The 23,717-nt window shown below is 42.4% G+C and overlaps 1 long non-coding RNA gene across 4 annotated transcripts in view; it reads right to left on the bottom strand.

The window, feature by feature from the left end:
* Nucleotides 1–2,697: 2,697 nt before the first annotated feature.
* LOC148225273 (uncharacterized) overlaps nt 2,698–23,717 on the bottom strand; it is a 120,566-nt gene continuing 99,546 nt past the window's right edge. For all 4 annotated transcript variants that reach the window (XR_015805098.1, XR_015805095.1, XR_015805096.1 and 1 more), the window contains 5 exons: nt 20,557–20,692; nt 7,659–8,017; nt 6,804–6,921; nt 5,159–5,232; nt 2,698–3,515 (listed from right to left, as the gene is read on the bottom strand). This is a non-coding gene — a long non-coding RNA (uncharacterized LOC148225273). The remainder of the gene's footprint in view (nt 3,516–5,158; nt 5,233–6,803; nt 6,922–7,658; nt 8,018–20,556; nt 20,693–23,717) is intronic.

Here is a 23,717-nt window from a genome sequence, read left to right as displayed (position 1 = left end):
AAAAGCAGTTCAGATTGGTTATAAGGATATTTATTTTTCCCCTGGGGACAATCAGAGTTTCCCAAAGATTGTGCAGCCTCCTTGAAGGTTTTCAAGGCCAACTTAAATCACGTTTTGAGCAACCTGGTCTCATCTTATGGCAGATCCTGTCTAGAGCAGGATGTTGGACTGGAGACTTCCTGAGATGTTTTTGACCTAATTATCCTGTGATCATACTTTCTCTGATATTGTTTGCATATTAAATGATGCTGTATAAGAAAAGAAAGCAGCTCTATAATTGGTAGCAAGGCGTCTGTCTCAGTATTGGAATATTTGGGTTCTTCTGCCTTTTGTAATGGCCAATTAAGTACCACCACAATTACATTACAATTGAGATTACACCTAGATGTCTAACACTGCTATTTTAATATCCAATTTTGACTGGCTTTGGCTGACAAGCCAGTACTTTTCAGCACAGAAAGTTTTCATGCTGTATGTACTACATATAGTATAGTGTTTTGATATAGTGACCCATAATAGGAAAAAAACTGCATGCACAGGAAATTAATCTTCATCTCTTGGAGCTCTTCAAATGTCCAAGGTTCCATCAGACTCTTCCAGCTCTGCGCCATCTTTCTTTGCATTTCTAGGGGATGAGAACATAAGGAAATGCCATTCCTTTTACAGCTAAATCGTGCTATTACTCCAACTACTTCTGAGATATTGGTACTGTTTGTTCTCCCAGCAGCAACTTTGAGATACTCAAACAGTCACATATTGCTCAGAGAAAATATAGGAGAAAAACAAGCTGAAATTTTGGTGGAGACCTTAATTATGAACACGTAAGTACATTTTTCTTCACTATGTCCAGAATGTCCAGACTGTACAACACAGCAAGAATTTCTAACCCTTCTCAAGTAATGTCATTGATGCCAGATATTTAGTGCAATGATTTCAGGAGTGAATGTCAAAAATCTCTCAAATATTTGCATGCTTCTGAGCTCCTAAACTGACAAGCTTTAATTTAAGCAAATATAAGTGAAATCTGCCACAGCAGATGTTGGCTAAGATATTTAAATTATACAGGCCACAAGGAGAAAGACACAGAGCACATGCAATCTTCATTAGAATCAGTGTGGCAGGGGCTCTTCTCGTTACAGTTATTTAAACAATAAATTAATTAAAAACTCCTTAAAAAGCCCAAGTACAAAACTATTCAAGATGTGTGGGAAAAATGCCACAGTCTTGCAATCTGCTCTTCCTTGAAAAAATGGCAGTCCTCTCTTTTCATCTTTATTTCTCTTTTCCCCACAGATCTCATGTGGAGTATATAATACATAACCAAGAAAATGGGGGAACAGAAAGTGTGAGGACATTAATTCCTGCATCACACCTTTGTGCAAGCTCAGTAGACCCCAGCAGTGTAGGCAGTGGCAAAATGAACTGGGGGGGCTCCTCAAGTTGCTAAAAGAATTACCTGCTCTTTCCAACATGACTCCCTCATAATATGTCATACCTCCCTCAGTCCATTCTTTTGTTTTCAGCCCATCCCTTAGGGATACAGGAAGCTTCATAGGACAGACACTACTCCCTTTTAATTTTACTTTTCTGAGGAAAGCACTACATGCCAGCCTGTATCTATCTATCTTCTCTCCCCCACCCCAGCCTTTTGAGCCTGTTGGCACATTCCAGGCCAACTACTAAAGGACTAGAAGGTAAAAGATGAAGTCCCACAAATCATGGGAGAGTAAGAAGGGAGAAAATAATTTAACAAAAGAGACCTCTAAGGACTGTTTCACCGTATTTTTAATCACCAGAGAATCCCCAGAGGCAAGCACTTTGAGGAGTTTCCCAGCTGCAGGCAAACCTTGGAATACAGCTCCTACCTTCTTAGACACAGGTTAATCCAGTCACAAGATCCAAAGCCATAGAGAACCAGGCTTCTCATGTGCCACTCATTAATTCCAGCAGTCAGACACTAATTTTAGGCCCGCTTTTGGATAGAACAAATTGTTATCTCTGTATGCTCAAGTCCATGGAGGACAAAGGACTGGATCTAAACCTGCAGTTAGGTGCCCATAATGCCACTTGGATAGGTGGAGAGGTCTGATAGCAAGGGATCTTCTGTCCCTCCTCTAACCACTCAGCTCTCCAGAGCAGTTACTCAGGCACCTTTAATTCATCTGCTGAGCATGTCCAGAAATACAAACGTTTTGGCTACATTGGGCCAAACACCTTGGAGCCATCCTACCCGAGAAGGCATTTGGGACTTATGAACTAGGTCCTCTAGTGCTGACATTCACTCAGCACATGGCTGGGGGAGAGGAGAAAGTCCTATTGAATCTGTCCTGTTAGACAGCCAGCAGCAGCTCAGTTCCCAGGGTGGAGCAAGAGTGCACAGAGGGAGCTCTCCTTTTGGGATCTGGTCACTTTGGGCCCAGGTGCCTCCACCCCAGGTAGTGTTCAGAATTATTCTCTCGGTTTGAAGCCAAGGGAGCTGGGAATAACAGACGATGATGATGACTAACTACAGACATCCTGTTAATGCCCTGCTGAGATGATCAACCAATAAATTTCCATCCAAAGATAAGTGTCTAAGAAAATGGAGCATGCCAACCTCTCTCCACTGATGGAAGAGGCAATCTAAACCATTCAACTTCTCTTACACAGGTACCTTTACAGTCTGTCCTTCAGACTCCGAAATATACAATTCAATCCTTTAAACTTGTAGCAATTTTATTTTTAGTAAATAATCCAGACAAACTTGTTAGGTTCAGTTGGGGTACATTTCAGACTCTATAAATAATCTTCACATATTTACATTCTAAATTTAGTGCAGAATTTCAAGTCTTATTTTTTAGACGCCAAATGCTTTTAGTAGAAAGCTCTTTAGGTAATAGGATCTTTCTCATATTAAGCATTCATAAATTTCCTTCAGTGATAGGGGTGAGTTGAAAGATCAGTTCAACACTGCTGATTAGTTTCTTAATTAAATTATTGTGTTCAAAGAGGGATAAATAAATACTGGTCACAATTTAAAGGGAGGCAAAAGTGGGTCACAGAACTTGAAAAGGCTGCCCAGTGGAATAAAAACAACAAAATGTTGCATTTTTCTCTCTGAAGAAGTGTTTTTGCAAGTGGCTAGTGCAATTTTTCTCCCTTTCCAGTCCAAGAAGTGGACTGGAAATGCTGCACTGAGCTATCACGAAAAAGGGGTCAATCAGGGGTGTTTTGTAAGGTGGGGAATGAGATTTACAGCAACATAATCAGTTGGCCAGTTCATCATTACACACTACACGTGTCCTAAATTAGGAGAGCATGAAGCGGGTGGATACATTATGCTGTTTCACAGGAAGCAATTTGAGCGAGTTGTTCTTGTTCCAGTTCCTTGAGACTCAACAACACATCTCCCAGGAATCTGTAAATCATCAGCAGGTGATATTGTTGGCTGTTATAACACAGACAGGCAGAGCCAGTTACAACTTTTACCAGGCTTTTTTTCAGTTCTTGTTCTTAAAATTCTCCTTTCCAGGAAGCTGCAAAACAAACCACAAAACAATCAGTAAAGTAGGAGAGCACAAAACAAAATTCCAGAGATAAGAGACATGCTGATAATATAGTCTCTGACATCTGTTTGGGAGCATTGCTGAGTTAAATATCAGTCCTTTACCAGATTAATATACGTATGCCTGCTCTCTCTGTTCACCTATGTAGCCTCTGTCAGTGCAGTATCTGAATGCCCCAGGAAACACCAATGAATGTACCCTCACAGCACCCTTTCGGGGTATCAAAATAACAGACATCTCTGAGGACAGATGTAAAATATATGGCAGAGAAAGGCCCCAAGAGTTCTGGTTCCACATAACCACAGCAGAAGCATCTATGTTACAGGGTCTCCCATCTATGTGGTACATAAAAAGATTGCTTCTGTGGTCACTGAGGAGGGAACAAGACTTACATCAAAGACAGCTGTGTTGGACATCCGGGGAATCTTCTAACTGCAGAGAAATTAGATAGTGGGACAGGATATTCACAGCAACACTGGTGACTTGTCCTTCAAATAGGTTTTTGAAAAAGGGCTGATAAATAATCCCCAGGAATGGGTCTTTTGAAAAATGGAATTGCCCTGCTGTGTTCTATCCTGTGGACATGACAGCCTAGGGTATTACCTAGCTTGTTTTGCTGTCTTTAGCTTTGCAATACATATCAGGACTTGAGTGGTAGACAAGTAGTGGTGACATTTATTATCACCATGGTAAAAGAGAAATGAGTTTAAGTCTACTGTGTCAGAAGATATACAAAATTATATAGCTCATGAAGTTATTAGAATAAACCAGGAAGCTACAAAGAGCTAGGGGCAGGCTCTCTCAGCAATGGTGAAGCACAGTCAGTGGGGCATGAGGGAACAGCTTCACATAAAGAGACTAAGGCTCTGACATGAACTATAGGGAGTATGTAAGGTGTGCTGAAAAATAAAGTAACTTTCAGGAATACTCTGAGCAGCTGATTAGTCAAGAATCCATAAGATGAAAAAGCAAATGAAAGCAAATGAAATGGCCACATCTGCATGGAAGATGAGATCTTATGGGTCCAACCCAACCCTACCCCTTTTTCAATTCAACAGAGCACTTCCATCTGACTTCAGGAGTTTGGACTTGGCTTCCCCCTTAGGAAAAGTGACCCAAACTTTGTATTTTATAAGGGGCTGCATTCCTAGGGAGTGCCAAGAAATTTAGCACCCTCCAATGGAGTCTCTTGTTACAGCACACTTGCGTGGGATTTCTGAACATCTGGAAGCCTGTCCTGACCCAAAGTCACGGACAAATAGTGACTGCACAGATGCAGTCAGAGGGCTCTCAACTTTCTTTATGTGCACTCAGCAACTCACAGTGTCCCAGCATTAAAATGCAGGTATCATATTTCTGAGCTGGGCTTTCCAGTCAAAAATATATCTGTGCATAATCCCAGCCATCATTTTGCAATGTATCTTCCTCCTCTTGCTTGTTTGAATGGGGTTTGCCTCTGCCCTCTTTATAGAGATGAAATAATTGAAACAGTTGTCATAAAACATGTGTTCTGAATTATTTATGTGTTTTCTAGGGGATTAAAAAAAAGAAAAATAAGGAAAAAAGAAAAAGAAGTAAAAAAGAAAAAAAGAGAATAAAAATACCAAGCATACCTGTCTATCTATGCAGCAGAAATGGAGAGGATCTGGGAACAAATACAGCCCAGGTCAAAACCATGGTTTGCATGCTGTGAAGAAAATACCTGTTACATCATGTATGGGCGAGTTTTCTATGGATTAAGCAAACGCCATAATATGCTGCAGGTAAAAAAAAAAATATAAAACCCTGTGCATGTGTAGAGATACAGATATCTGTCTCCTTCTGCCATTTCTAACAGCACGCAGAGATAGAGTTCATAGCAGGATCTGGCACTGAGGAACCAACATGTGCATCTGAATGTGGCTCTGCAGAGATAGATACATATGTTTGTATGCTTATACTGCATCAGGGGTGGAATATGCAGCTCATTTCTTCTCTTTCAGCTCAGCTGGGGAAGGCTCAAGTCATGAAGCCCTGGCAGCATACCACCCATCAAGACATTTCCTTCAAGACATAAGCCTTAAAATCCTCTGAGTAGCCAAGCTGCAGGTATATACCTGAGAGTTTCCACAGCCCAGCTCACCATGTTACAGGATCACAGCTGTGATAACTTGATCTTCACTACACTCTAGGGAGAAATCTAAGTCAAAATCTTTTCAGAGCTATAGGCCTCACTTTTCTGTTCATGAGAGAGACCATTTTTATGTGGCCATGGTATGCTGCATTTGCCTGAAGATTATGTTCAGCTCTTGCTTTTGCAAACCTTTTGATACAGTGCCTGTAGATGTTCACTAGCCTGTCAAGGATAAAATGAATACAGGGAAATCTTGGAAAGACATCAAGCAGAGAGGAACCTAGATCACAATAACATGATATCAAGTATAGATAACAATCCACTTATCTAGGGCCTGGGGTTTAGTTGGTCCCTTTTAGTCCACAACATCAATGCTTACAAAAAACCCTCTAAAATTTTACACATGCAACTTCTGTGACATTGGCCATCGAGAAACTCATGCTGGTTTTGGTAAGTGCTGGGAAAACTCACCTTTTTGGCATAGAGCTATTACTTTTGCCTCTGGGAAGCAAAGAAAATAAAAATAGATCAGTAACTACAGCTCAAGAGGCAGATTTACATGGACCATGTAAATAAAAATTTTGGCCAGGCTTCTTTTATTTCCAGTTGCTTCATCCTTATAATATCTTTTCAGCTTTACATTAAAGATGGTTCTTATCATAGAAATCAGCCTCAAATCCAAGGCTAGATATGGAATATCTTTTACCTAGACCAATCCCATGTCTGCCCTTTAAAAGGCTTAAACTCTGGTTCAGAACCAGACACAATTTCCAAGCTGCCTTATTTAAAAAAAAAAATTAATCTTTTTCTAAGTTTACTGGCCATAAAGCATTTCTCAGTTTCAGTATAGCCTGACTTCCCACATGCATCCTATGGTCACTTCTACAGAACCTATCCTAGGTTGGTATACACTGTTCAGGAAACAAAGGCAAATATTAGTTGTCTAGTGTGAGATAACCTTATAATCTTCTTGCAAGCCCACATCCTTGCCCCTCTGCCTCTAAGGCCAGAAACCTGTTGCTACAGATTTTTGATACTCAAGGCTGGAATCAGGCATCAGTGATGAGGGGAATGTGCAACAACACATCTGCTCTCTGCTCCATGGTGAGTGCTACAAGGGAATCTGCTGGCATCTCTGTCCCTACCTTGACAAACATTGATGACTGGTTATTGAAACCACTTGCAGATCTTCCCTCTAGTCACATGATGAGCAAATCCAGACCAGTGACTCAAAATCTCTATGCCTTAGGATCCCCTTCCTTCCTGTTTTAACAAAGACAATTTCAAAATTTGGTCGTTTGAAAACTCCCTGTGTTCAGCACAAATTGCTGTAAATCCCAGTGGAAAACAGATCCTTCTGTTTCAATAACACAGAGTTTGCTTAGAGACCTGGCAATTCAGAGGAGACTGAACCACAGTTCCTGCCAAGCCTCGGCTACACACCACAGCAGCCGGGGCAATGAGTATTTATTTTTTCCCACAGTGGTGGAATTGAGACATCACTCCTGTAAATATGTTTCTCCATGTTTTAAATGATGGCTGCTAAAGGGTGTCTCCAAAACTTCAAGAAGCTGAGTGCACATCTTTGTCTAGTCACCTGCTCTGGAAAACTTGGATCAGGTCATGTACCTCCAATAGATATCCCTGCTAGCCTTTAAAACACAAAACATTCTCCTAAGGTGATGGAAAGGAGAACCTCAGTAAAACATTAGAGATTCTCCTTCAATTAGCACCTGGCATCCTCCTCACTGGTTTCAGTAGTCCTCACACACTTACAGCCATCCATTGCTATCCCAAAGACCTTCTCCACAGCCTGCTATGGGCTTATGCTAAATACTGACCTAGTCTCAGTCCCATCCGCCCAGCAATACCTTTAACACTTTGCTGTCTAGCAAAATGCAGGAAGAGAAGGATTATTCTTTGTCACCCTCAGCCCAGTAAACATCATCCTTCTTAGTTACTCAAGTCCAATACCATGCAATGCCTCAGGTCTTCCTTACAGGCAGCAGTTGCTGTTGCAGCCCTACAGGAACCAAATGTATTCCCTTTCTTCTTAGGAGAAAATGCCAGTACCACGAAGAGCCTGGCTTCCCAAAATACTCAGGAGTCAGCACAGTAATCAGCAAGAGCCAGAAGTTTTCTACAGAGCTCCAGATCCAGGACCGCCACTAGGATTTAACAGAGTCCAAGACAGGCAGATGTGGCCAAAGAAATCCAGCTGCTGCCAAACTGGTTGCAGTTGCAACTGCCTCTGAAGCTGGCCAGCACTCTGAGGTGGTCTTCTCACACCTTTTCCTTAATGTGAGCAGCCCAAGCATGCCAAAGGGGTTAGGATCTCCACAGATGTGAGTTCAGATAACTGCAAACAAAGAGAACACAAAACTTGGAACAGAAAAAAAAAAAAAAGTCCTCACCACTCCTTCTCTGCCTCATCTTCCCAGCTGTTTTGTATTCAATGCTAAGGAGCTCCCAAACGTTCCCTACGTCCAGCAGTTTTCAGTGCTCAGCTCCAAGTCCTGAACCATTCCTACTGGCTCCCAGGAGATGGTCTATGAGGGCCAAGTGGGGATGTCATGGCCCAGTGCCATGCTCGGGAGTTTCCCAAGAGCTCTGCTCCAGTTTTGGGGGTATATGTTGGGTAGAATAGGATGCCCCATGCTGCTCTTTGTAAAATCTCTCCTCCCCTCCCAAAAGCCTTCTGAGAAGGGGTAGCTTTCCCCTCTCTTCAGAACTGAAGCAGGCAGAATAAAATGCCTTGCTGTTCACCCACAGCTTTTCTAACAAAACAGAACATGCACTAGCAGGAAAAAAAAAGCTACCCCCCCAGCAAATTACGCAGCTTTGTTGGGCATATTTTTCTACTCTAAAATCGTCCCAAGAATGAAAGCAGTAAGTGGGCACCATCAGGGGGCTGGGAACAAGCATCAGAACAAGTTCCACCATAAAGCACTTGTGTAGCCACAGATACACATGCAATGATGAGGACACAGAAAAGCTCATGAGGGAATCAACCATTTTCTCATCAGAGAAGGATTTGAATGTTGTCCCATCAATAAGGGTAAGGGCCACACAGTGAGCAGTAAGGAGAAAACTAAATATTGAGTTGCTGCTCAGTAATTGAGCACAGCCCATGCTGTGCACGAAATAAGGCAGAGATGAAAGGAAGGAAAATAGCAGAAGCATATGTAATTAAATGCTATGACAGAAAAACATTCCCACAGGGACTAACAGAAGATACCAGGGGTAGCTGGAGTTCTGGCACTTGCTGACTTGAAATTGTCAAGCATGTGCATGTATGAGTGTGTCTGTCTGTCTGTGTGTATTCTGGCTGTGCACGTGGGATTGCTCCATGCACAGGTCATCTACATAAAATCAGTAGCCCAGACCCTTGAGAGAATGCTAGAGAAATGGGAACCGAGACTAGAAGGACAAGTATCAGAGGTCCATCAACAAAAAAGCTATGCAGAAGAACAGAGTGGTTCCTTATATTTTTCATGATCCATATATAATTCCCACTACTGAGGAATTTGTGTGAGTAGCAGGACAATTACAGTCAAGTTGCAGGTCACCTACTGGAAAACAACAGCCTTGTCTTTGCAACTCTGAGGGCATCTTTTAATTAATTTCTTTTTTAATGTGCATGCATTCAGCTTCAGCATGTTCAACGTCTGGAGGAGGAGTAATTCATGATACTTCTCTTCTAGTAGAGGAAGTAGGGAGCCAGGCACCTACCCATCATTTAGACCTCTCTCTAAAATGCTGTTTGCCTGCAGATCACTGATCAAAATGATAGTTTTTGATCATAGATCAAAAAGCAGATGTTCCAACTCTGGGGCAGGCTAGAGAGTGAGGCAAGGCCTGGGTGGAGCTGGAAAAAATAACAGCAGGCAGCAGCTGGGAAGTGGAGATATTCCAGGGAGGAGAGGGAGTGGAAAACTGTCTTAGCAGGTAGCAGCTGGGATGCGAGGGGAAGTGGTCAGTTTAAGGGGAGCAGAAAAGAGAGAGCTGAAATGCTGTTCACTCTGGTCACTTTACTGCAAATTACAAAAAGGAGCATGGAAAAGGAAAATCAGAAGGCAGCCTTTAACTTCTCTGGTTTCTGGCAACCTGGGAATCCTTGTTATGATCATTAAAATAATTAATTAAAATATTGCTGTGATCATTAAAATAATGACCACTATAGCAAGAGAGGAGGGTGCCAACCCCCTCTCTTCCAAAACTGACCAAAGCTGCCAGAAATTTTCCCACTGGTTTGGGCCTAAGGGTGCCAGTAAGCCGATTGCTAATCTCTAACACATGCCTTGTCTCAGCAGTCACAGTGGGGTGAGGCACAAGGGTTTTAATTTCTGCTTTACATCCTTCCCGCTGACGCCCAGCATGCCTCTCCCTTCACCACATGGCTTTGCGACCTCTGCTTCTACTATTTTCCACCTTCTTTTTCCAAAAGTCAGCCTCGAGGCCAGGGAAGGTGGTGAAGCTCTGTGTGGGAGCAAAACCCAAACACGGCTACTTAAAGCAAATATTATTTTTCAACTGAAAGACTTTTAAATTTTTTTCTTCCCCAATTTATTTTTAGAACAATGGTAAAACATACAAATCCTGGAGGCCTCAAGCACTTTCCTGCTGTGCTATTGACTTAATTTATTTCTTTAATTTGTTAAAACCTCACCAAAAAAAATGTTATTCTTTGGAGACCTTGCTAGCCCAAGTTTTGCATATATTATTTGCTGCAAAAGATTAATGAGGTAGCAGAGGCATTTTTTAATGGATTCCCTTGGTTTTCTCTCACTCTCCATCACTTTTTCTTTTTTTTTTCAACTCACATGGCAGTGCAGGTCCACAAGTCTGCTAAGAGCTTTCCACAGAGAGGATGCAGGGTATGGGAAGAAAGTAACGAAATTAAAAAGCCTCATTCCCAGCTCTTGCCCTCCTGTTTCCCTGCTCAGAGATACCATGCTAGCCAGAGAGCTGCACCAGCCTCTGGCAGATCCAACGCCTCCCAGCCCCGTGTTCTTAGCGAGGCTCCCAGGGAGTGGACAGAGCTGGACGCCCCTGGTTTGCAGGAAGGCTCCGTGTGTGACAGCGGCTAATCCAACACATAGCTCCGAGGTGCTGTCAGCCAGCCTGGCCATGCACACGGGCCCTTCCTTCTCTTGGCTCACCCAGGAATCTGCTGACACTCCCAGAGACTCCTGGGGAGCACTTTGGATCCTGGCCCCAGAAACTTTCCCATCGACCTGCTCCTCTTACGGGAACTGAGCAGTGCCTGAAGTGTGGCAGCAGTACAGACTTCCGTGGTGGTGGCTAAAAATCGGATCTGTTTCTCTTTCTTCATCCAGAATAACCAGGCTATTTGTCAGGAAGACACACTATGCTTAGAGGTGTCTAAATACTTCCTTTTCTCTCAGCCCACGCTCAGCCTCTATTCCACAGAGCACAGATTTTGCTTAACAGGAGGTGAAATGAAGAGAGGGAAGAGGAAAACAAGAAGTGAGGGAGCACAGGGAGAGTGGGTTAAGATACTGGGGTCGGGGCAGAGGGATGTAACAGGTCTTTTGTGATATCTTTAGGTCTGTGATGGGGCAAAGGTATGTAAAAGGGAAAAAAGTCACAATACCCTGCTGCAGAAGTGAGGAGAAGAAAGGTAAAAGTCTCTTGAAAAGCAACCAACAGAGACCTCCTCTCTTTCTTCACATGCAAAGCTGATTTTTAACCTGAATGGACCAAAAAGAAATGGTAAGCAGCCACTCTTCTATCTTGCCTCCCTGCCTTTTGGGAAGTCTGCCCATTGCTTTAGGGCTGGGGACTCCTATATGCTGAAGAACTGAAGACAAATGCCCTTCAGCATGACTGCTACCAGGCCACTCAGCACATCACCACACTCAAAATACTTAGAAAAATTTGGAACTCTGTCCAACTTGACCCATCAGAGAGAATACACAACAGGAATTGAGTTGGGGATGCTGACCATGGTATGATTTCATTTGGGGGGATCAGCTAGTGGTCCAAGGGCTGTGTACAGTCTATGGGGCAAATCAATGCAGCTCAGTATCTTTTTTTGCTGTAGACTTAACACTAAGACTGTCAGGACCATTGCCAAACATTTCTGAGTGTGCCACTGGTGCAGCACTGAGCCCAGCAATCTGCACTTTTGCCCATATCAGAGTGTGTCAGACATGATCAGCCAGATTTCTACAGGCTCTGTTCTGCAAACTCAACTGCCCTGCTTCAGGTGCTGGTGCCACACAGGCACAAATGTTCTGTGAAAAATCCAGCTCCCACAGTGTGCCATTCCTGCAAACACCACCAGCACATTTTTCTCACCCTGTCTTCTTTTTCCACACAGAGAGAGCAAGGCAGAGCAACGGTGCAGGAATAAGGAAATTACATGAAAGTACCTGTCTGGAACAGCCAACTCAAAGACAGTGACACACAATAAATAACCCTGAATACTGAAAAATGGGGCTGCCATTCTCTGTCACACCAGAAATGTCATAAACCACAAAAGAGACATGCCAATCATTTGAGCACACCCCCCCCTCCCCCTGAAGAGTTTTTAAAGCACCATATTTCATAACTTCTTTTGCTACCTAGAGGGCCCAATTTCCTAATCTGTGTTTGCCTCTGCCTCCCAGTTCAGTCTCCACTGCTGCAGGTTCATTCAAGTCACTGGCTACCCATCCCCAGGGGCACCTGGGGCCCCCCAGTGCATATAAAACACAGCTTCATGCAACATGCTTAATGCTGGCATCCAAAGGAAGGACTGCTGAGGGAGGCAAACCAAAACCATAGCTCAGTTATGATTCAGACTAAGGAATAAGATCAGCTGAGAGGAAATGTCCCTTGTGTATTGATCTAGTTTCGAAGGCAAGACTTCTGTCCACATTGAACTCAGTCCTATCAGACAAGGTAGCTTAGAGATACTTTGGGCATTTCTAGATGAGTTGTAAGCATAGTCCTACACCCTCTTAGGCAACTCTGAAAAAAATATAAACATTTAGTTCAATCAGCAGAATTTTAAGTGTGCAGATGTAGCCCTAACACCTTTGAATATCACCGACTGGATTGCTCAATATATCATGCTGATCAAAAACTTGACAGAATTTTCTTTGATTTGGTTTGGTTTTTTGGTAGTGGTTTGGTTGGTGGGTTTTTTTGTTGGGTTTTTTTTTTTTTTTTTTAGTGGCATGACACATGGTAAATAATACCACACAGATATGGTAATGTGGTAATGACACTTAAATAATCCCATACATAGCAAAGATTTTTACATACATTCATTTAAAGTAGGCCTAAGGCAAGCCAAATATACAAACAATTAGAGATCTGTAGGCATGCCAAGAGATATTCATGCAGCATATAGGCCCAAGAGAAAATATAGTGAAGATTAAGAATATTATTAACACATATCTGGGGATAATAGTATTTGATGAATTTCTCTATGAGTATCTCTTTGATCCTGGCAATTCCCATAAAAAGGACTGGACTGACATTTACCTACAACAGTCCAATCTATAGCTCTGCAGCAGGGCTTAGTATCTGCAATTTAAACAGCTGCTAAGCCATCTTCCTTTGTTTTGTTACACAGTAATTAGATCCACCTCCTTCACTCAGTTCATGACCAATGTTTCTGTTTCACTTACATCCCAAGACAACTTCTGTTGCCCTTTCCTTTAATTTTTTTCCACAAAAAGGCTTTTTTTTCCCCTCCTGAAACCTGTAAGCTTTTTGTTCCCATTACAATCTTTGGCACGCAAAGCAGGTGGTATCAGAAAGTGCAAATGCTTCCATATTCTTTGAATTACTATAAACTGCTGTATGGTTTTGTTCATCTTAAGTACCCAGTCTTTTGATATCTCAGCCAGTCCGTTCCACACTCACGAGTTAATAAGACTAGAGGCAGGGAGAGACATAAGAAAGGCCACCCAATTAAAGCAAGAAAATGAAGATCAAAACAGGCTACTGTGCTGTCATATGGTCAGGTACTGAACTGTGCCTGGTGCAGTCACTGATAACAGGCTGGATAACGCTGCACGTGTCACTTTGCTGTGACCTTCACCAGTCACCTGGCTTGAGCTTATGAGAGCTGACTAACTTTTAAGTTAAAAAGGCTTAGATTAAAACTATTAGTAACTCTGGAAATCCTCAAATAGCTTCACTGAAACAAGAGGAATGACTTTGAAATTACAAGCCCTATGGAAAGGACTACATAATTTGATAATGGACACAGATCATTTTCTTCTCCATTAAACCAGCAGGAACTGAGCACTGAAAGTCCATGCCTACTAGAGGGATAGGGGAACTAACCCATGTGGCATGTAAGCATTACCAGGTTACCCAGCCTAGGCCAATCCTTGGATCTGCTCAGGTACAGGCTGCTGCATACAGCATGTACTGTTCTCCTGATCATGTATCCAGAAACCACAGCATAAACATTGCTCTAGGCATCAATGGTATGGAGCAATTGTTCCCAAACTCAATCTTCTTGTTTCTGAACGCACTGAGAAGGAAGTGAGGGGCAGGAAACTCACTGTTAAGCAGAGACATAAGCCCTTCATTAAAACACCATGATGAGTATCATCTACATTTCAGAGAACTCTCACACCTGAAAATTGCTAGGAAAAGTAGGACACATCTAATTTCCAAAATAATAATAAAAATACTTAAATGGATTCTCTCTTAGGAGTATTTAAATAAGGGTTGCCTCTTCCTGCGAATGGAGGGAGCTGAGAAGGGTTCACCACACTTTGTACTTACTAGAAACAGAACGCTTATCACAGGAATTATTTGCTGGTGTGTTCTACTTCTTTTGTGCAGAATTCATGTGAGTTCAGAGTATTCAGTGAAAAAGAAGAAGAGGGAGTCTAAGATTGAAAGTCTGTCAGTGCTACTGGACATCCCAGCTTGCGAAGAAGGCTGACCAGTTTACCTCCTGGTGAGCTTGGTATTTTACACAATGACCTGTAAGGAGTCCACCTTAAATAAAATAACTAAGAAAACCCAAATAACTGGAAGGACAGTACAGGTATGATTTTGTTACCTAAGACATCAAATAGTTTCACAATTGGTCTCTTAAAAACAAAGGAAAAAAACCCATCAAAATGCTGAATTTGGCTTCCACAGTGCAAAGAACAGCTGGAGCATTTCTGCATGACTTAGTTTAATGCAGCAAGATTGGAATTTTTAAGTTCTCAAGGAAAAAAAAAAGCAGCACAGTTGCTTTTCACTCTCTGCTATCTGTACCAGTTACCACCTGGATCCAAGTATTTGCCACTTAGGATCCAACTATTCAAAAATCCATATAATTAATTGGTATCAAAGCAAAGGTCTGTGAAACATCTGTACTCAAGGAGTGACCTTTGGATGTGAGAAGACCATTCCTTGGCTTTCCAAATCCTACAGTTCAAACTTGCTGCTTGAAAAGCTGTTTTTCAGCTCCAAGTCCCAAGTCTGGCAGCGAAGTGCAGGTGAGATATAAACAAACACAGGAGAAAGAGAGAGATTTCTTAGGCATTATTGTAGGCTCAGCAGGTTTCTTTAATTTGCCTGTTCTGGGGAAATTCAGACCCCTTTTCCATTTATTTTCTGATACTTTCCTGAAACCTACACAACATAGCAAGCAGTGCATTAGGCAGCACAGCTTTTGTGTCCCCAGAGTCTCAAGGGTGGGCACAGATCTCATCCCAGCAAGGAACCCACACAGTCATAAGGCAACAGCTGGGCAATGACTTGGGAGCTATGCACCACATATACTGGAGGTCTCTCTATGGGCTCAGAAGAGCAAGGGAATGAGAGACCTACTTGCCCCATATTTTCCCCCAAATTCCACATTTTTTCCTATGGAGTCCTCTGGCACAGCCAGGCATGGGTATGGGGCACAATGCATGTTCCTGGATGCTGTTCTCTGAGACATGAAATCACACTGCTGCTCATGCCAGGCACTGGCACTTGCTCTTAATCTTACAGGGCTGTTTCACCTAATGGCTCCAAACCTGGCTTCCTGAAAGCAGCAGGGGACAGCTGCTGAAACACCATCAATCCAGACAAAGTCAACATGACCTGTGGACGTGGTCCAGCTCTGCCAGGAAGGGCCCAACAGTGAGGGTGGCTGAGGAAATATTATTGCAGCCTAGAGTCTTTCTCATGAAGAATTCTATTTTGGTGCACCTTTTTTTTTGCTGCTTGAGCATTCCCCAGACATTTTGGAAACTCCAGACGCAATAATATTGAGTTCTAGGTCACAGTGTTTTTATTGACAAAGGTCTCACCATCCTGATGTGGGTCTGAACATTTCTGAATGCTGCAGGATCATACAGGGAGTAATCACTCGCCATAGCCCACAATATATAATACGCCCACCAAAATGCACTGTAAATTAAATAAAAGTGTTTCCTGCCAGTCCAAACAAACGTTTTTCCCTTTCTAGCAGAGCAAAAGAGTGCTAACCCACAGAACTGCAGTGTTTTGGAATTTCATGTAATAGCAGCAAGCAAAAAGTTGCACTGCTATGAAGTGACACAGAAACATCCATAACACATTTTTGTCATCAGCACAGCAGCAGCGGTCATACACAAGGAAATGTTTATTTGATCCATTTGCTAACATATAAATCAACTTGTTCTAAAACGATGTCATAATATACGTTCTCAAGCAATGACCCAATTTGAGGTGAACTATTTGAGGTGATCACTGCAGGTTTTGAGGCAAGACAGCCATCTGAGTTACAGCTATATCTTCTTTGTCCACAGACTGTAGAGTTGGCACCAGGAAGAGACCAGAAATGAAAATAAATTAACCCATTTTACTTGAGCCATGTTAATTATTTTCACTTGAAAAAAAAAAAAAAAAAGGACGAAACTGTGACTTAGTCAATGGGAAATCCTCAAGGGCTTGGATAAAGTTGTCATGTGTATCCACTTGCTCTAACCTTTGGCCTTTTGTCTAAGTACAAGGGACATATCAGTTAAATATATGATGTCTTCTCTCTGGGAAACTCACAGAGTTAATAAGTAATTTCAAACTATTATCATTTTGATGCATGGAAAAAAAACAACTTGGCTTTCCTCAGACAGCCAAGCTGGGTAAGTACAGAATTTCCCGGCACTGTTTAAGGCTGGGTGGGGTGGGAAAAAGAAGAAGGAAAAAGAGAAACAAATTAAGTTGCTAAAGAAGGGGAAAAAAATGCGCAGAAATCCTGCCAGAAGTTCAGGAAATCTTTTCTTCCTTGTTTCGCTTATGAAGATCAAAAACTCCAAATTAAACATGAATCCCCTTGCAAAATGCTGATGACTTTGCTCAAACTAGGGCAGCTAAGGTTCTGAGAAGCCATGAAGCTCAGCTGTTGTCCTACAGATAATTCATATAAGCAAGTAGCTTAAGTGATAGGTCTCATGTCTGCAGGATCAGCACACTTCTAACCCTTGAGGAGGAACTGACTCCTGGGTATGCCTACAGCCCAAGACTGTTCTGTCCAAGTCCTCCAGGCACCTCCACAGTACAAGCAGGGGAGAGAATAAGATCACAGCAAAGCCACTGCCACATTTTAGGGAGTTCTCATCTTGCAGCAGAGGAACACGCCGGGAATTGCAAGCGTCTTTTCCAACCTGATGCACAGCAGAGTGAAATGCCATTAGCCATCGTGTAAATGGGATGACTCATTTTTCCCAGTGCCAGTGCATGGGGCTGTGCTCACAGCTATGCCTGGCCTTCAGGTGGGAGGACAGAATTCCAGTCTCAAGAAAGGGCCTTCTTATTGCCTGTTAACTTGGTCTTTTGTCAGCCTGTAGCCATACTCTCAAATCAAATCTACAATTTCACTGCATCAAATCACTTATTTTTCACCTAAGCACCTCAAAAACAAACCCTGGAAACTCTACATATCACACTACATGTCCCCACTTAAAGAAAGACAAGCAGTGCACAAATTAATCAACATGGTGGAAGTCAAACCCACCTTATTCATGAAATGATTGGTCTTCTCTCACTTTCCCCATGGCTTCCCTAAGTGACAAGATTTCTCTCTCTAGAGTTTTTAAAAGACAGAAGTATCCTTTAATATGTGCAGGAACAAATTCAGGACCATGCCTACACAAAATACATGTTTATCAATATTTGATCTACATATTGATCTTTCCAATGTCAGTGACTCCCCTGACTGGCTTCCTGTGGCCAAACAAGAGCAAATAATTTTTTTAGAGAAATCTGAAGCTATAAAATACAACTTGCAGATGTATGCAAGCCAGTCCCTCCTCTCACCCCCAAGTTTGGCAGACAGATCTTTCAGAACCAGCTTGGAGGAGGTGGCTCTGCAAGCAGGAAGACTCTTTGAAGTTGTGCACAGGTACAGGGATGAGTTTTATGTCAAGAAAAGAATGTTAAGTCCATTAAAAAAGACTCCTGCTTTCTGCAGTAATTTAGGGACCTGTGAAGTCGGGAGAGACCACTGGAATCCCCCCCAGTGCAAAACACAGCCCAGGAGATTTCATCCATTCATTTCGGCAGCTGTCTTGCACATCCAGCTTCATTAAGCCCCTAAGCCACTAATTTTTGACTAACCTCAAACCTGTATTCCAGAATTTAAATTAACTTAAAAGTCACTGTCTTCAGGGCCATGTCAACAGTGCCTTGTGTAACACAGACCCGGGGCAGGCCACTAAAATATGACTGTGCAACTGTATTGTTAAGAACCTGCTGCTCAACCTCCTCCATATCCCAGGGAGGTTCCTTGTCATGGAGTAGGAACCTTTCCAGAAAAGAACTTGGCCCACCCACCTGTCAGGGAACATTTCCTCATGTTTGACAGGACAGGCATTGGCGGATTCAAGTCAGCATGGGTGTATCTCAATAAATGCCCTATCCTGAACCCAACCCATCCATAGTGCAAGGAGTGTTCAGTTTGGATGCAAGATGAGCTGGAGAATGACCCAAACTTGGAACTGTGCTCAAAAGGCAGCCCAGCCATAGGCTACATGCCAGAAAACCCATGGTCACTCCTTTGATTATGCCCCCTTCATCTGAGGCCCTCGCATCAAAAAACAAATGCATGAAATCCCTCCTCACACAGGCTCAAGAAGTGATCTGTATTATGCTGTTTGGGAGGAAGGGGTGCAATTATCTAGTGCAGCACTATTAAAATCAGCTATATAAACTGGTTGCTCATCTAATCCATTGCACTGTTTGGCCCACTTGCTCTTTTGAATTTCTGTCTTGTACTCCACTCTGCAGCTGCCTTGCACCTCCCACTCCTTCTTTTTACTGTCTTCATGTAAATCAAAAATCCATCAAACCTCACTTCTTCAGTAATAAATCAATTCTTTGGATTACTCAACTGTAAAACCATGATTTTGGGGCTGCAAAGACAGACTATGTTTGAGCACCTGGATGACAGCAAGCAAAAGAGAAAAAGAAGTATTTTAATAATACTTAAAGCTCACAGAGGGCCTTTTCTTCTTGGCACATCTGAGCTCGCCAGAAGGGTTGTACTATATTAAAAAAAATTCTCATTTCTCTCTTGCCAGTCACACTTCCCACCCAAAAATAAACAAAAAAAAAAAACCAAAAAAAAAAAAAAAAAAAACCAACAAAAAAACCCCAAACACGTTCCTATCCTTTTCTCTGCTATTTTCACTGTTTGTATGCTGTATTCATGGCTTTCTTTCTTAAATACGGGCAAGTAAAAACATCAGAGGCAGACTAGAAATATTGGGGCACACACAAGGCATTTTTGGTTTCTTCTAAACACCAGACCATATGACCAATTAAAAAAGAAAGAAGAAGTAAAAAAGAGCACTCAGCCTCCATCTACCTGCTTCCAAGCCAAGATAAGGAAATATCTCAAACTTTCCACAAAGCCTCATGTTACTTCCCATCAAAGCCAGGAGAACCCGTCCTATTGTTTCCCTTGCTAGTGCTGCATCGCTGCATTCCTACAGAGCTCCTGAATTTGCTCAGAGCCTGTTGATGTTGTTGTTGTTATTGTAAGAGCTGAGTGTTACACAAGACAGAGAGCTTGACAGCTTTCCCACAATCCTCAGCATGTGGGAATAGCGAGTAACAAAGTGTTAACACCTGCCAACTGGTGGTTAGGTGTACACGTCTCTGTTAACAACAAACACTGCTGCTAGCAGTCAGCAGAGCAAAGCAGCAAATCTGTTCCCTTCTCCAGCTTGGAAAACACCAAACAATAGCAAAAAAAATAAAAAAAGGCACCTAATTGCTTGATTAAGATGTATCAGTGTTGGAAACTGCTGATCTAGAACATTGAATCTCTGACATTTACTTCACTCTTGATTAAACAGAAATGTTTAAAACCAGTTATTGTGCAGGCAGAAGCTCAGAGCACTGTGTACCATCCAGGGAATTGTGGCAGTGGAACTTTCTACAAAGAAACAGAATCAGAACCATCTCCTCTCTACTGTTTCATAAAAGCATCAGATGCTGAGACTCTCTGGGTATTAGGAAAAAGGGAAGGAAGAGCACTAATGAAGGATTAAGAATCGGGTAACTCCTTGGAACTCCCAGGGGAACCTTGTGGAAAAGTCCAGCTCCTGCTCCGAAAAAATGTTGCTAGACACGGAAGTTAGGATTGCTTCCTTATGATGAGAAGGATTAGTTGTGTACTTTTAAAAATCATGTTTTCATTTGGTGATTTCCTAGGCAGCCTTGTGAGCCAGGTGGCACTGATTTATCATTACCAATTTGCATGTGACTAATGTCCTAGACCTGAGGCTAAAAGCCTGCTTGCTCTAGATTTGCCCTCAGTAGCCAGCTTACTTGTTTTGTTGCTCTTTCCCCATGACAAAAAGGTAAGGGAGAAGTGAGTCAACTCACTCATCTCGAGTAAACTAGAGATTACTAAGTCAAAAGGGGGGGAAACTTCATTAAAATAACAGTACTCACAAAAGCTCATTGCTGTCCAAGTCTCCCTCCACATCTTTTGGACATGAGTCCAAATCTTCTGCACACAGAAACTCCATCTCAGCTGGGGAGAGACACTCATCCTGATTTCCATCAGATTGTATTTCTCCAGTAATTGCTATCAGGAAAAGAAATGATCCCATTCTTTAACACTGGGGTGGGAGGAGTGGAATTTCACATTTATGTCTGTCCCCTAAACAGATTATGTGAAATGATTCAGACAACTATATACCAATATACCTGATTAATCAGATGATGGCCAGGGCAACAGATAATTTTAACCTACAGCAGTTCCTGACACTAAGTCACATGGGAGGAGGAGGGTGAGTGGAAGGCATGAGTAACTTTTTTGATGGTTATACCAATTTTTGCCAGCATTAATGTTGCATGAAATAAAGACTTCTAGTAGTCAGCACCTTGAAACAGAGGAGACACATTCTCCTTATTTCATGAAACATCAAGTATTTGAAAATCCTACAAGTAGTAGATGGTTAGTGGTAATAAATTGTCTTACAAAGGCTGGCAGAGCACTGTTCTGACTCTAAGCAACATCATTTACCAAATTGCTATGGTGAAGGCTCAAACAACCTTCCATATAAAGCTCCCTGCAGAAGGTTCTATGGATAAAAGTGGACAATTTTTTAGTTGGCCAAAAGTGGCTTTCTCCACCAGGAATGGAGGAATAAGGTAATATACTTGTCTGCCAACATGAATATTGACCAATTTACTGAGACAGATATTTCCAAACAGCAGTTGGAAAGCTTTTTTTGGTATAGGAGGTTTAGGATCACCTGCACCAGAATAGTATTAGAGGAAAATTTCTAAGCTTTGTGTGAATATTCAAGCCCCTCAACAGATGAATTTAGAATTGCAGTCACATGTTTCTGTGACTCAGCCATTTGTTAGTCATCCTCTGCCCATTATATCTCAGGAAAGTTACAGATACCCATAATTAGAAAGGCAATCCCCCTCCTTCTGTCTCTTTTCTGCCTGTTCTCTATGTATCATGTCCTCTCACTTCCTTACTTTCCAGAGGTCCTATGTTATTTATTCCCATTCCCATCCCAGCTAGATTTATTTCCTTACAGTCTCATCCATTTTATGCCCTCTTCACAGTCTCTAGATCCTACCCCATGTTCAGAATTTTCCAAATCAACAGCTGCCCTTGCAGCCCTCTTCAATCCTCCCTTTTCTGAACCCAGCAGCTCTGCCTGGGTCCTCGTCTCTCTCTCACACACGTTTCTATCAACAGTTTCCTTCTGTGCTCCCATGGGCCTTATACAACTCAGTGCCATTCTTGCACACTCTGGGAGCTTAATGCAAGAGAACTGGATTGTTTCTGTCTAAACCTCTCCTGGGCTAGTTTCTTTAATTTGTCTGAGTTGTTGATCTGTGGAGCTGGCCCTTCTGTTCTTCCTCCAAGTAACATTGCTACCTGATATGTTATTTCTACTCTTGGATGCTACTTCCTCCATCCATCATTCCACCAGTTCTCTCTCCTTTGCTGCATCAAACAGCTTTCTTGGGTTTGCCTTGCAACCCACTGTCTTCTCTTCCTGCTGTTCAATCAACTCCCACCATCCCTCTGCCAGGGATAACTGCATTTATCAGAAGCAAGTCTAATTTTCCCAGTACTCCATGAAAAGGTTTTTTTGTGTTTTCTATTTGGTAAAGAACAGAAATCTTTGAACTACCAAAGCCAGAGGGCCAACTCTCATTCAGCCTGAGACAGTGTAGCTCCTGTTCACAAGGACAAATACACAGAAGGTACTGTAATGAATTAGCAGCGTCTGATCGGCAGTAGGCAAAGGGGCATGCATCACCTAAAGCTCAGGTACTGGGAAGGAGGAAGAGACTGGGAAGGACAGGTACATACGTGCCCTTATCACACTGAGCACACTCTGAATATGAGGATCTCTCTCACACAAAACTCTATCCATTTAAAACATGTGTAATCTTCCATTCAGAAAAAACACCTTGGTGAAAAATTTCAGAGCAGTACAAAACTCTCACACCCTTAATGCCATGAACATCTCACACTGACATCTGTAATGCCTCTGCCAATTTCTTCCTGAGTTACTCTTTCTTTGGTGACAGAAGATACTAGGTTTATTATTGGCTCATTATCCCACACTTGTCCCAAGCACATGGAATGTGTATTTTACCTGAGGATAACCCTGCCTTCTTCAGGCCAAGACACCCCATGACAATGCCTTTTCCAGAAGCACTCCTTCCCCTCGGGGTGTTTGCTGGGCATTGCCAGGCTGCCAGGCAGACAGGTGCAGTAAAGCTCGCTTAGATCCTATTGGTCTGAGCTTTATCCATTGTGTTTCTTTCTGAAGCAACCATCTTCAAGTTGGTTCTTTGTTCAGGCACCTTGTAACACCTGAGACCACAATACTAGAACACTCCAGCAGCAGAAGAGCTGAATCTAAATGCAGAAAAACCCAGCACAATCTGGTATTTAGTGCACAGAGCACATGATCTCAATTGAGCACACAAAGTCTGACTCCATCCATGACTCTACCAGGTGGTGAGGGCTCTGGCAAGCTATGATTTGGCATAGTGAGATCACATGCTTTCCCTACTGACACATTCCTGTCTTTAGTCTTAACATGAACAGGTTAAAGTATCTTCCTCCTCCACTATATTCAGGTGATGATTGAAAGCTACATCTGCATAGTGTTTTCCCATTAGGTCAATAGCAGCCATGAAGGAGCATTTGCTTCTGGTTCTTTAGCTGAATAGGAGAAAACAATTGGTACAATATTAGCCTAAAGAGGGAGGAATATGGAGCACCTGAAATGCACTGCCAACAAAGCAATTAGCAGGAGGATCAGGGGTGGGCACTGACTGCCTGCCCTGTTCATCACCCTCACTGAGGGACTCAGTTCCTGGGTATTTAATATAACTCCTCAGAGCTAACATGCAAAGTTTTGCATACAGGTGTCTTGGAAATAAAGTACTCTTCCTGTGCATGAGGAAATAGATCTGTTTCTTGGTAGTCTTTGAACAAAGGAATGAGTGGTCCATTCTGTACCACTCTAATCTTAATAGTTTACACTATAGGCTCCACTACATTACTTACAACTGATCTATTTGAAGAGCAGCTGGGAAGGGAATAGTTCTGGTGGTGGTGATGT

The sequence above is a fragment of the Sturnus vulgaris genome, chromosome 1 (genome assembly GCF_052056855.1).
Source record: "Sturnus vulgaris isolate bStuVul1 chromosome 1, bStuVul1.hap1, whole genome shotgun sequence".
NCBI lineage: Eukaryota > Metazoa > Chordata > Aves > Passeriformes > Sturnidae > Sturnus > Sturnus vulgaris.
This window is presented reverse-complemented; position numbering and strand designations above follow the sequence as displayed.